Source organism: Hevea brasiliensis, chromosome 7 (genome assembly GCF_030052815.1).
Source record: "Hevea brasiliensis isolate MT/VB/25A 57/8 chromosome 7, ASM3005281v1, whole genome shotgun sequence".
NCBI classification, from domain to species: Eukaryota; Viridiplantae; Streptophyta; class Magnoliopsida; order Malpighiales; family Euphorbiaceae; genus Hevea; species Hevea brasiliensis.
In genome coordinates, this window is record NC_079499.1 from 27,446,250 (window position 1) to 27,457,090 (window position 10,841).

A 10,841-nucleotide genomic window follows, 5' to 3' on the forward strand; every position below is an offset into this window, starting at 1 on the left:
TAGGGCAACTGTACTTTCAGGACTTACTTTTATGTACTCGTGCCTTGCACGAAATGGGCACACTATTTAAAGCCATACAGACAGAAACATAGCATTTCTTGGAGTACGTATCCTCATGATAAACCTCACATGTCTACTAACTCTATTTCACATTTCTATGTACTCCACGAAAATCAAGACACTAATTGAGAAACTTTTATATTTCCCGAGGTATAACGCAGAATCTAGGAACAAAGAATTACAGAAAAGACAAAATAGAATCCTATACTCCGCATGTAACATCCTAACAAGACTCCTTTTACATTCCTAAGTATTTTATTTCCCATGAACCTAGAGCCTAAGCTCTGATACCAACTTTGTCACGACCCAACCTATGGGCCGGACCGGCACTAGGACCTGGGCCAGCCTAAAGCCCCCGAGGCCCGTAGTAAGCCTAACTATTCCTCAACCCATAACCAAGCCCACAATTTAGGGCCAATATGCATATAAAAATAATTTAAATTAAACTGTTATAATTTTATTTCGGGCCATCTTAGCCCAGAAATCATCAGAGACTAAAATTAGGGGAGCCCGGCTCAACCCTGTTACCTCATTTTACAAACTGTTTAAATACCATACAAATCTTCATTTATTAATCTGAAAAATTTAAATTACACGATTCCTAATAAGGTCCATACTATTACTAACACATGCGGAGTTCTAGATTTTAAATTTAGAAAAGAGAGTAAAACAATTAAAATAACAGACGTTAAACCTGCGAGGAAGAAAACAGGTTGCTCTGTAAAATAACTCCTACTGTGGCACTGAAAAATATTGAGCAGGAGTGGCGTTAGACTCGAGAGAGTAAAATATCAATTTTAACCATAATCTCTATAACTATCTAAAACTAATGCACCCTGTAGAGTGAAATGCAACATCAACAACATTTTCACATCATAACATCAAAAAGGTAATTTGGAGCACTCACGCACCCTGTAGCATCAATCATAATATATGGGAGCTGATCCCCTATACAGCTCTCTTAAATCCAACCTTGTGCCAGCGAAGAACTCAAGCCGGACTTTCGCTTAATAAACCAAATCGAGGGTCCCAGCGAAGAACTCAAGCCGTGACTACCCCTCGAAGGATCGGGTCCCAGCGAAGAACTCAAGCCGTGACTACCCGTCCTGTCCATAGTCCACACCACATCACACGCACACCAACGCACGCTCACTGCTCCAAATTACCACAACAACATCATGGCACTTTAACAGTTATCAATGCAATATAAATCGTGCCTAGAGTTTAACTACATAAATATATGCATATAAGTGATGCATGGGCATGCTTGAACATATAATAATAGTGAAATTACAATTAAAATTAATATTTTACTCACAGTACACCGATGACTATTGTGGCTGCTGGATGTAGAAAAATAGCTGACCTCGATCACCTAATAATTAAATTATAAATTATTAGTACTAAGTTAAGATAAAACTCTAAAGAGGCAATAGACAGCCTAATTCATGTCGGAAATTCGGCAGAGTTTCCCCTATACCTGGGACCTACCCAACCTGCAAAAAGGCTCAAATAGCACTTCTAAATTCTCAATTTCCACAACCACATCTCATCAATATCACATGGCCCCTCCTGGGTCCTCCAAATCAGACAATACTCAAAATCTCAAAAATTACGTTTTAGTCCCTATAATTGACATTTTTCAAAAATCCACTCAAACAAGCTCTAAAAATTCTAAAATTTTGCCCCCATGGTCCTTAATAATATTATAAGGCTATTGCAAAATGAATTGTAATTTTCTAATCACCCATGAATATTTTATTCAAAAATTTTACTCGATTCCATAAGTTTTCAACAGTTAACATATCCTTAATTCAACCCAATTTAATATTCACATATTTAAACCTCCATCCTCAAGCTTCAACCAATCATATAAAATTTAAACATCTTAATTTCAAATAATCTTATATGCCCATATGCTAAAAATCTAACTAAAATCCATTCATATTTCTCAAAAATATTCTACAATCACTAAAAAATTCAACTAACACCATAGAATATCTCCAAATAATTTTACTTTCATCATATATTTTTCTTAGAATTTTTCTCCAAATTTTTCTGTTTAAGAAACACTATATTTATGCTCCACAGACAGCGAAATAATATAAATAGTCTTACCCGAAGTTTATCTGTGTCTCAAAAATTCCAAAAATTTACGAGGAAGCCTCTGGAAGTTGAATCACCTCAGTAGCCACGGAGCCACCAGGAACCACGCGCCGCGGTGGCCGGCCGCTGGTCGCCGGCGACATTTGCCGGATCTGATCATACCACCATGTTCCTCTCCTCTTCCTTAGTCCATATGTGGTCTCGGATCGTCGATCCAACGGTCGGATCGTCGTAGATCTGACGAAAAAGCTTGAAAAACCTGAAAACTTCTCTCCTCCATATCTCACTCATCCGACCTCCATTTGCTTCAAAATTGGTGTCAAAAGAAAGCTCTCGGAACAAGCTTTCCAACGCCACCGGAATCGCCTCGATCGGACGTCGGATGAAGCCGGAATCACGCCGGAAAGCCGCTGCCCACTGTGCGCGCATTTTCTCTCTCCTCTCCCTCTCTTGCCGCCGTTTCTGGTGGTCCTGGACGTCGCCGGAGGGTCGCCGGCCTAGTGGGGAGCTGCTGGGGACGTCGCCGGCCGGTCACCGGAGAAAGGGAGAAGAAGAAGAGAGGGAAGGAGAGGAAAAGAAGAGAAATGGGGGGGGGGGTTTTCCTCCTCCCGTTTTTGAAATATATATATATATATTTTTTTTTTTTTCGGTTGTTACACTGACAAGGCAGTAGACTAGGCTGCTAATGCTATATTGAGAGTTCATCGGATATATTGAGTATACCATATTTTGCATTTTATAATGTAATGTATGTTCACTGTATGTATATAGTGTTCTTGATTTTGAGCAGTTGTAAATTTAAAATTTTACATTAAAGTTGTAAAATAAGTTGTAAATTATTTTGGCTTGTAAAATTTGTGATATATTTCTTTTATCTCAGCCTTTGAAAATACTGAAAAATTACTGTGGATTTGAGTTGAGAAACATATTGAGTTGATTAAATGTTGGAGTTTGAGATTGAGAAATATATTTGAAGTGCTTTTTACAGGTTTTTGAAGAACTGTTTTATTCAAATTACAAAGGGCACTCTGCTAAAATTTTTGCAGAAATTGTTAATTATTCAAATGTGTTAGCTGTTTCACTTCAGTTCTAAAAAATTTTTTAACACCTGTAAATAGTGCTCACCACTGTAAAAAGAAGTAAGAAAAGTTTTAAAATCCCTTGTAGTGTATTTAATGGGTTATCAGGAGACGAAGTTGGTGATTCATTAGGTATACTACGGGATCATGTTATGCCTTACGGAGGGGTAGGGTATGACAGTCATCCACATATAAGATAAGGAAAGTGACAACACTATCACTAACCTTCTTATATACACATAGTTCATCCTCATTTTTGATAAAACCAAATGACTTAATGGCTTCATCAAAATGGATGTTCCAACTCCTCGAAGCTTGTTTCAATCCATAAATGGATCGCTTTAGCTTGCATACCTTGGAACTATCTTGGGATTCAAAACCCCTAGGTTGTTCCATGAAAATGTTTTCTTCAATGTATCCATTGAGAAAATCTGTTTTGGCATCCATCTGCCAAATCTCATAATCATAGTATGCAGCTATTGCTAATAGAATCCTAATTGATTTAAGCATGGTAACAGGCGAGAAAGTCTCCTCATAGTTAATTCCTTGCCTTTGGCGAAACCCTTGCTTAATAAGTCTCTATCTTTCCATCATAATCAATTTTTTTCTTAAAACCCATTTATTCCCTATAAGTACAATACCTTCAGCTGGGTCAACAAGATCCCAAAATTGATTCTTATACGTGGAATCAATTTCGGATTTTATAGCTTCAATCCATTTTGAAGAGTCTATATCTAATATAGCTTTTTCATAGGTAAGTGGATCATCTCCATGATATACCTCTTCATGAGTAAACAACTCTTATTCATCTTCATGAAGGAAACCATATCTCACTGGTGGGTGAGATATGTAACACCCCAAAGTTCGGTAGTGCGTTCTACTGCTCCGGTGACCAGTGTTGTCCGGACAGCTAGGATGCCTAGAACTACACTTCAATATGAGTGAGGAGACATAAAATAATGAAATACAAGAAAAGAAAAACAAAGGAAAAATAATAACAAAGAAATGTGATCAAGTTAAGCGAGCCGGGAAACCTAACGATGGGTGATCGCACCGGGAAGTCACGGAGTGGACCGTTGACTAGCCCTGGACTGCGGGGAACCCTGGAAAACATTTTTAGGACTTAAATAGACCCTTATTGAAGAATAAATATCATTAGGAAGATCAAAGAAAAATTAAATAATTAGTACAAAGAAAAGTGAGAAATCGAAAAACAGAAAAAACTCGGTGTTCTCGAAAAATCGGGAATGCAACCCGAACAGGGGCATTATGGTCATTTGACATCCCAAATTGTCTTTTGACCTAAATGTCCATTGAAAATAAATAATATTACACTTAGAAAATAAAATGAAAAATTAATTTGGGGGTACCTAATATAAATAGCCAAAACTGGAGTGAAAATGGTGTAAATAACACATTTAACTTATTATATGATTTAATAAGTGGAAGTGGACCACTAAGGGAATAAACTAAGGATAATGGGGCAGGTGTACACCCATTATACCATCTGCATTTCATCTTCCTCATTTGGATTCAAACTTGCCGAAATGGAGAGCTAAGGAAGAACTCCATTGCCGTTTTCATTCAAGCTTCATCTAACCCCTCACTTCACTTCTAAACACTTAGGTTCCTTCATTAAAAATTGTCTACACATCATAAGGAAGAGCTTGATACCAAAATCAAGAGGTTTAATCAAGGTTTGGCAAGTTCCAACCATAAGGTAAGTTTGTATCTTTGAAGATTGTTTTGTTAAACTTTGTGTACATGGTGTTGGATTTGTGAAGAAAATTTTTAAGTTTGAAGAGTTATTGAGATGTTCATTTTGGACAGCCATGGAGGTATGTATTTGATGAAATATTTGTACATATATTTGATGAGAAATTATGTTGGTTATGGTGATTTAATATCCTAGTAAATTATTCCATATGTATATGGTGATTTTTGCACTTGGATGGAAATTGATGAATTGTAGGACACTTTGGTGTTGAGGAAGCTTTTCGGCAGCCTTGGGATTCTTGGATAAATGTATGTGTTCATGAAGGTGTTGGCAGAAATATTGACATTAAGGTTGATGGATATGTATATAGATTGATTGTGTAAAGTGTATGTAAGAACTAGTAAGGTTTAGGTGTATATGTGATTGTACTTAGACTTTGTAAATGTGAGTTTTAATTGGTGTAGTAAGGATGTTTGTAATCTACCCAAAGTGATGTTAATGTAAAGTGGAATATGGTTTTGGTAATGAATCAAAACAGAATTGGTAAGGGAAGTGGACATATAGTAAGGTAAGGGTGTAATTGATGTATGTTTTAGCAATGTGATTAAGGCAGTATGCATTTTAGGCTATAACTTTAAATGTGTAACCTAAATTGGTATGAGACCAATTGGAGGTGAAACTAGGCACAAAATGTGCCAACTTTCATTGAGAAAGCATACCAAAATTCTGCTTGCAAGGTGACATAAGAAAATGACCAATTCGGATTAAGTGCAATTGAAACCTGAAAACTGACCATTTGGGCAGCAGTTAGTGTTTAGGCCGTAACTCACTCAAAACAAGTCCAATTGACCTGAAATTTTAACCATGAATAGCTAAGACCCATACCTACAAGTCTTATGAAGACACCAAAACCCCAAAATGACCATAAGCAAGTCAAAAAGCTTTCACAAGTTCGGGTCCAAAAACTGGCCGAACCAAAGTTGACCAAATTGACCTAAAATTGACCTAATTTGATGCCATTTGACCAGCAATAGTATAATGACCATAACTTGGTCTACTTAACTCAGATTGACCTAAAATTTTGCCTAGCGTGCAATAAGACATAGATCTACAAGTTTGTAGTTTTGACCGAAACTCGAAAACCGAGGGAACTAGGTCGTCCGGCTAGGTCAAACTAGTATCCCGGAATCCAGCAATTTGCAATAAAATGCAAGGAAACGCAGTATACATAGAAATGAGTTTGGTAAAACGTACCAACCCTAAAACCCTATCGAATGTGACATATTAATGACACTAAAACCTAATTTACCTAAAACGCATTGAGGGTCGGTATATTAGGTGATTGAACAAATAATAGCCTTTAGTGAATTACTTATCGAACATTATCGTTAGAGACAGTTTAATTTAGTACTGAAACACTTCAAATTGTGTTTCTCAGTTACCAAAGACTCAGGAAAAGGGGAGGAAACACTGAGTCCAGACCGAGAGACAGTTATCAAAGGTTTGTGCACAACAACTATTTCATTTGAATTATTTTCAATTGAAATAAATTATGACTATTTGCATACTATTGTTTTAAGTTGTGAAATTGTGAAAAATGGTTTGAATGATATTTGATGGATACTTATTGATTGAAAAGCACTGTAAATGGTTTGAAACCACAGCTATCATGTATATTGATTGTATTCCTCGCTAGATTGTCTAGTGGGATGAATTGAATTCCCTCTCTGGCTGAAGTGTTGAGGTGTGTGCCTGTTGAGGACGAATAGAATGAGTACTCATATTTTTGCTAGCTATCTATGTTATTCCTCATTAGTCATTGACTTTTGGGATGAATTGAATACCTCATTAGCCATCGGCTTTTGGGATGAATTGAACTTGGGAACATGATTAAAGCTGTGTGTGATTTATTGATTTGTATTGTGAGATTGTGAAATGAATTTAAACTCTTATTGACATATACTGTCTTTTGAATTCAACCATGATCTGACTTATTGAAATTTATTGTGATATTGAGAAATGGAGTTTAAATTCTGGTTGACAATTATTGTCTTGAAATTAACTATGGTTTTAAGTATCCACTATTTATATGATTTATGAATTGTGATTTAAATTGTATTTGGTTAATGTTGTGCACCACTGAGACATTGTCTCAGCGATAGCTTTTTATTGCTGTCGCAGGTAGACAGATAGACAGGGCAGCAGACTAGGCTGCTAGTACCTCCAGCGAAAGACTACCGGGTATAATGAGTATACCAATATTTTGTATTTTGTAATGTAATGTATGTTCACTGTATGGACATATTGTTGTTGGTTTTGAGCAGTTGTAAATAAAAATTGTACATCGAAGTTGTAAAATAATTATGAGTTATTTTGGCTTGAAAAAAAATTGTATTATATTTCTTTTATCTCAGTCTTTGAAAAATCACTGTGGATTTGAGTTGAGAAATGTGTTGTGTTGAGAAAAATATTGGAGTTGAGATTTGGAAATCTATTGAAGTGCTTTTTACAGGTTTTCTGAAGAACTGTTTTATCCAAAATACAGATGGCACTCTGCCAAAATTTTTATAGAAATTCCAAATAATCCAAATGAGTTAGCTGTTTCACTTCAGTTCAAAAAGGTTTTTAACACCTGTAAATAGTGCTCACCACTGTAAAAGAAGTAAGAAAAGTTTTTAAAATCCCTTGTAGTATATTTAATGGATTATCAGTAGATGGAGTTGGTAATTCATTAGGTATACTATGGGATCATGTTATGCCTTACAGAGGGGTAGGGTGTGACAAGATATCCTAGTTGATCTGTGAGGAATAGCTGTAGATGTTTCATCAATAGGTGTAGGTTGACTAGATGGATCTATATCCATCTGATCTGATGGTTGGTCAGAACTCTCCAATTCTAACTCTATTTGCCTTCCTTTGCCTCTTTCTTGAACAAACTGTTGTTCAAGAAATATGGCATCTCTACTTACCACAACCTTTTGTGATATAGGCAAATACAAATAATATCCAAACTCTCTTTTGGATATCCAACAAATTGACATTTTTCTAATCTGATTTCCAATTTATCAGTGTTCAGCTTTTTGATATAAGCTGGACAATCCCAAATCTTAACATGCATAGGACTTGGTTTTCTTCCATGTCATATCTCATAAGGTGTGGAAGATACTAATTTTGATGGAATCCTATTTAGAATATGCAAAGCTGATTCTAACGCAAACCCCAAAAGGAGATTGGCATATCAGTATAGCTCATCATACCATGTACCATGTCTAATAGGGTATGATTTCTCCTTATAGCATTTAGCTGTGGTGTTCTTGGAGGAGTCAGCTGGGAAACAGTGCCAAGCTATTTCAACTATTCATCAAAATCAATACTTAAGTATTCACCTCCACGATCTGATCGAAGAGCTTTAATACTTTTTCCTTTTTGATTTTATTCTTCAGATTTAAATTCTTTGAACTTTTCAAAGGATTTATGTTTGTATTACATCAAATACAAATACCCAAACCTTGATTTATCATCAGTAAAGGTAATAAAGTAATGAAAACCACCTCTAGCCATTTCTTTAAATGGACCACATACATCACTATGTATTAGCTCCAAAATATTTTCAGCTCTTAGTCCTTGTCAAACAAAGGGTGATCTAGTCATTTTGCCTTGAAGGTAGGATTCACAAGTTGGAGTAGGTTCGGAACCCAATGAGGATAAAATCCTCATTTTCTCCAGTTTTGCAATCCTATCTTCTGCAACATGACCTAATCTTAAGTGCCAAATATATTTTGAACTTGAGTTGATTTTCACCATGGCATTGCATTCTTTTAGATTGCTTGTATTCATTTTGTGTTTATTATTATTATCCAAATAATAAAGACCATCATGCATATAATCCGAGCCAACATATTTATTTCCAAAAAAAAATATTACAAACATCATCTGTGAACTGAAATTCATAACCATTTCTAGTCAAACTAGATATAGAAATGATGTCCTTAAAAGCATCAGGCACATATAAAATATTATTTAAACACAAAACATGTCCACACATGTAAAAAGATTTAGATCATATGGCTAAAGCTTTAACAGTTGAGCCATCGCCAATCCGGAGTCTAATATCTCGAGAATGCAAGCTGCTACTGTTTGCTAGTTCCTGCATATCATAAGAAATGTGAGAACTGGCACCAGTATCTAAAACCCAAGCTATAGATGAACTATGAGCATCATCAGCATCTAAATAACAAGATATAGACATACCTTCTGAAGGTGTATCCTTCTTGTCCTTTAGAAAAGCAAGATACTCTGGGCAATTCCTTTTCCAGTGCCCATCCTTCTGGCAATGGAAACACTTTCCTTTGCCTCCATCAGCTTTGGTCTTCCTTTTCTATTTAGCTATCTTCTTGGAAGGACCAGGAATTTGAGGTTTCTTTTTCTTATTGCCCTTCTTCTTATTGGACTTTCCAGCAGAAGAAGATGCAATCAAAGCTACCTCTTTTCCTTTATTGCCCAGTATATTCTTTTGGGCAATAACTAGCATGTTCAGTAAACCAGCCAAGGTGTATTCCTGCTTAGTCATATGGAAATTTATCGCAAAATCCCCAAATGACTTAGGTAGGGACTGAAGGATCAAATTCATCTGCAGTTGGAAATCCATGTTAAAGTCAAGATGTTTCAGCTGCTCAATCAGCCGAATCATCTTGTGGACATAATCCCTAACATTCTATCCCTCAGACATCCTCATGCGGAATAACTTTCTAGATATCTCATACCTAGCATTCCTGCTATGCTCACGATATAACTCTTGCAGGTGAAAGAGGATCTCACTTGCATATTGCATATTTTCATGTTGCTTCTGTAACTCATTACTCAACGAAGCAAGCATGTAACACTTAGCTCTCATATCATGCTCCTTCCACTTGTCCAAAGTATCATGATCCTCTTGAGTGGCCTTTAGAGGTAAAGGACTAGGAACCTTTGAGTCTAGAACATATCCTATATGTTCAAGGTTCAGGACAAATTTCAAATTTCTGAGCCAATCAGAAAGATTAGGTCTTGTCAACCTATTGTGATCAAATATGCTCGCAAGGATATTGGATGGTGGTGGTTGTTGTGTGCTTATTATTATCAGAAAATTAACTGCAGAAAATAACCAGATTAATTAGTAAATTTATCATGTAATTAACTAACATGATTATGGTCTTTTAATCAAATTAGTCCTCTCACTAACTTAATGTATCCTACACTTCCAAAGAAGGAAACGGAAATCCTAGTTGGATGGATTTGTAGTGGGTGATTGAATTCTCATAGCCTTATTGATCATCCTCAGGAACATCCATTATTGGAATTACAATAAACTGTTAGTGGGCAAGTCCTTGCCCATCACTTCTCATGTGAGGTTCAATCATTTATCTAGCCCCTAATGCTCAAAATCTCAGGCACATCCATTATTGACTTATCTTGCATTAATTAAGTTGATCCCATTGAGCCAGTAAATATGTAAATAATTTTAATGTCCTCAGGCACATCCATTATTGGCCACCAAACCATTTACATATTTATAACATCTCATGCTTAACAATTATTCTTAAGAAAATCTCTTAAATTAATTCCATCATATGCAAAGTATTTAAAATTTCTTAAAATAATTGCCTCAATAGAGGGCCCATGATATAATTACCTTAATTAAACCATTTTCAACTTAATCATTTGCTTGGAAGATTTATTGGTCGGCTTAATTACTATTATGGTCTCACTTTGCACATTATCCAATTACCATGCATGTATCATATACTTGCATACATTCCCATACATCTCATGCAAACATGGATAAATAATAAATATGGTATGATCATGGAATTTCTAAGGGATTCAATTCTGAGCCACCA

The 10,841-nt window shown here is 35.9% G+C and overlaps 1 long non-coding RNA gene across 1 annotated transcript; it reads right to left on the reverse strand.

Moving 5' to 3' along the window:
• Positions 1–1,239: 1,239 nt before the first annotated feature.
• LOC131181527 (uncharacterized) lies at positions 1,240–2,246 on the reverse strand. Its single transcript, XR_009150056.1, has 2 exons — positions 2,179–2,246; positions 1,240–1,435 (listed from the first exon to the last, which is right to left on the reverse strand). It is a non-coding gene; the product is annotated as an uncharacterized LOC131181527 (long non-coding RNA).
• Between the last annotated feature and the right edge of the window lie 8,595 nt (positions 2,247–10,841).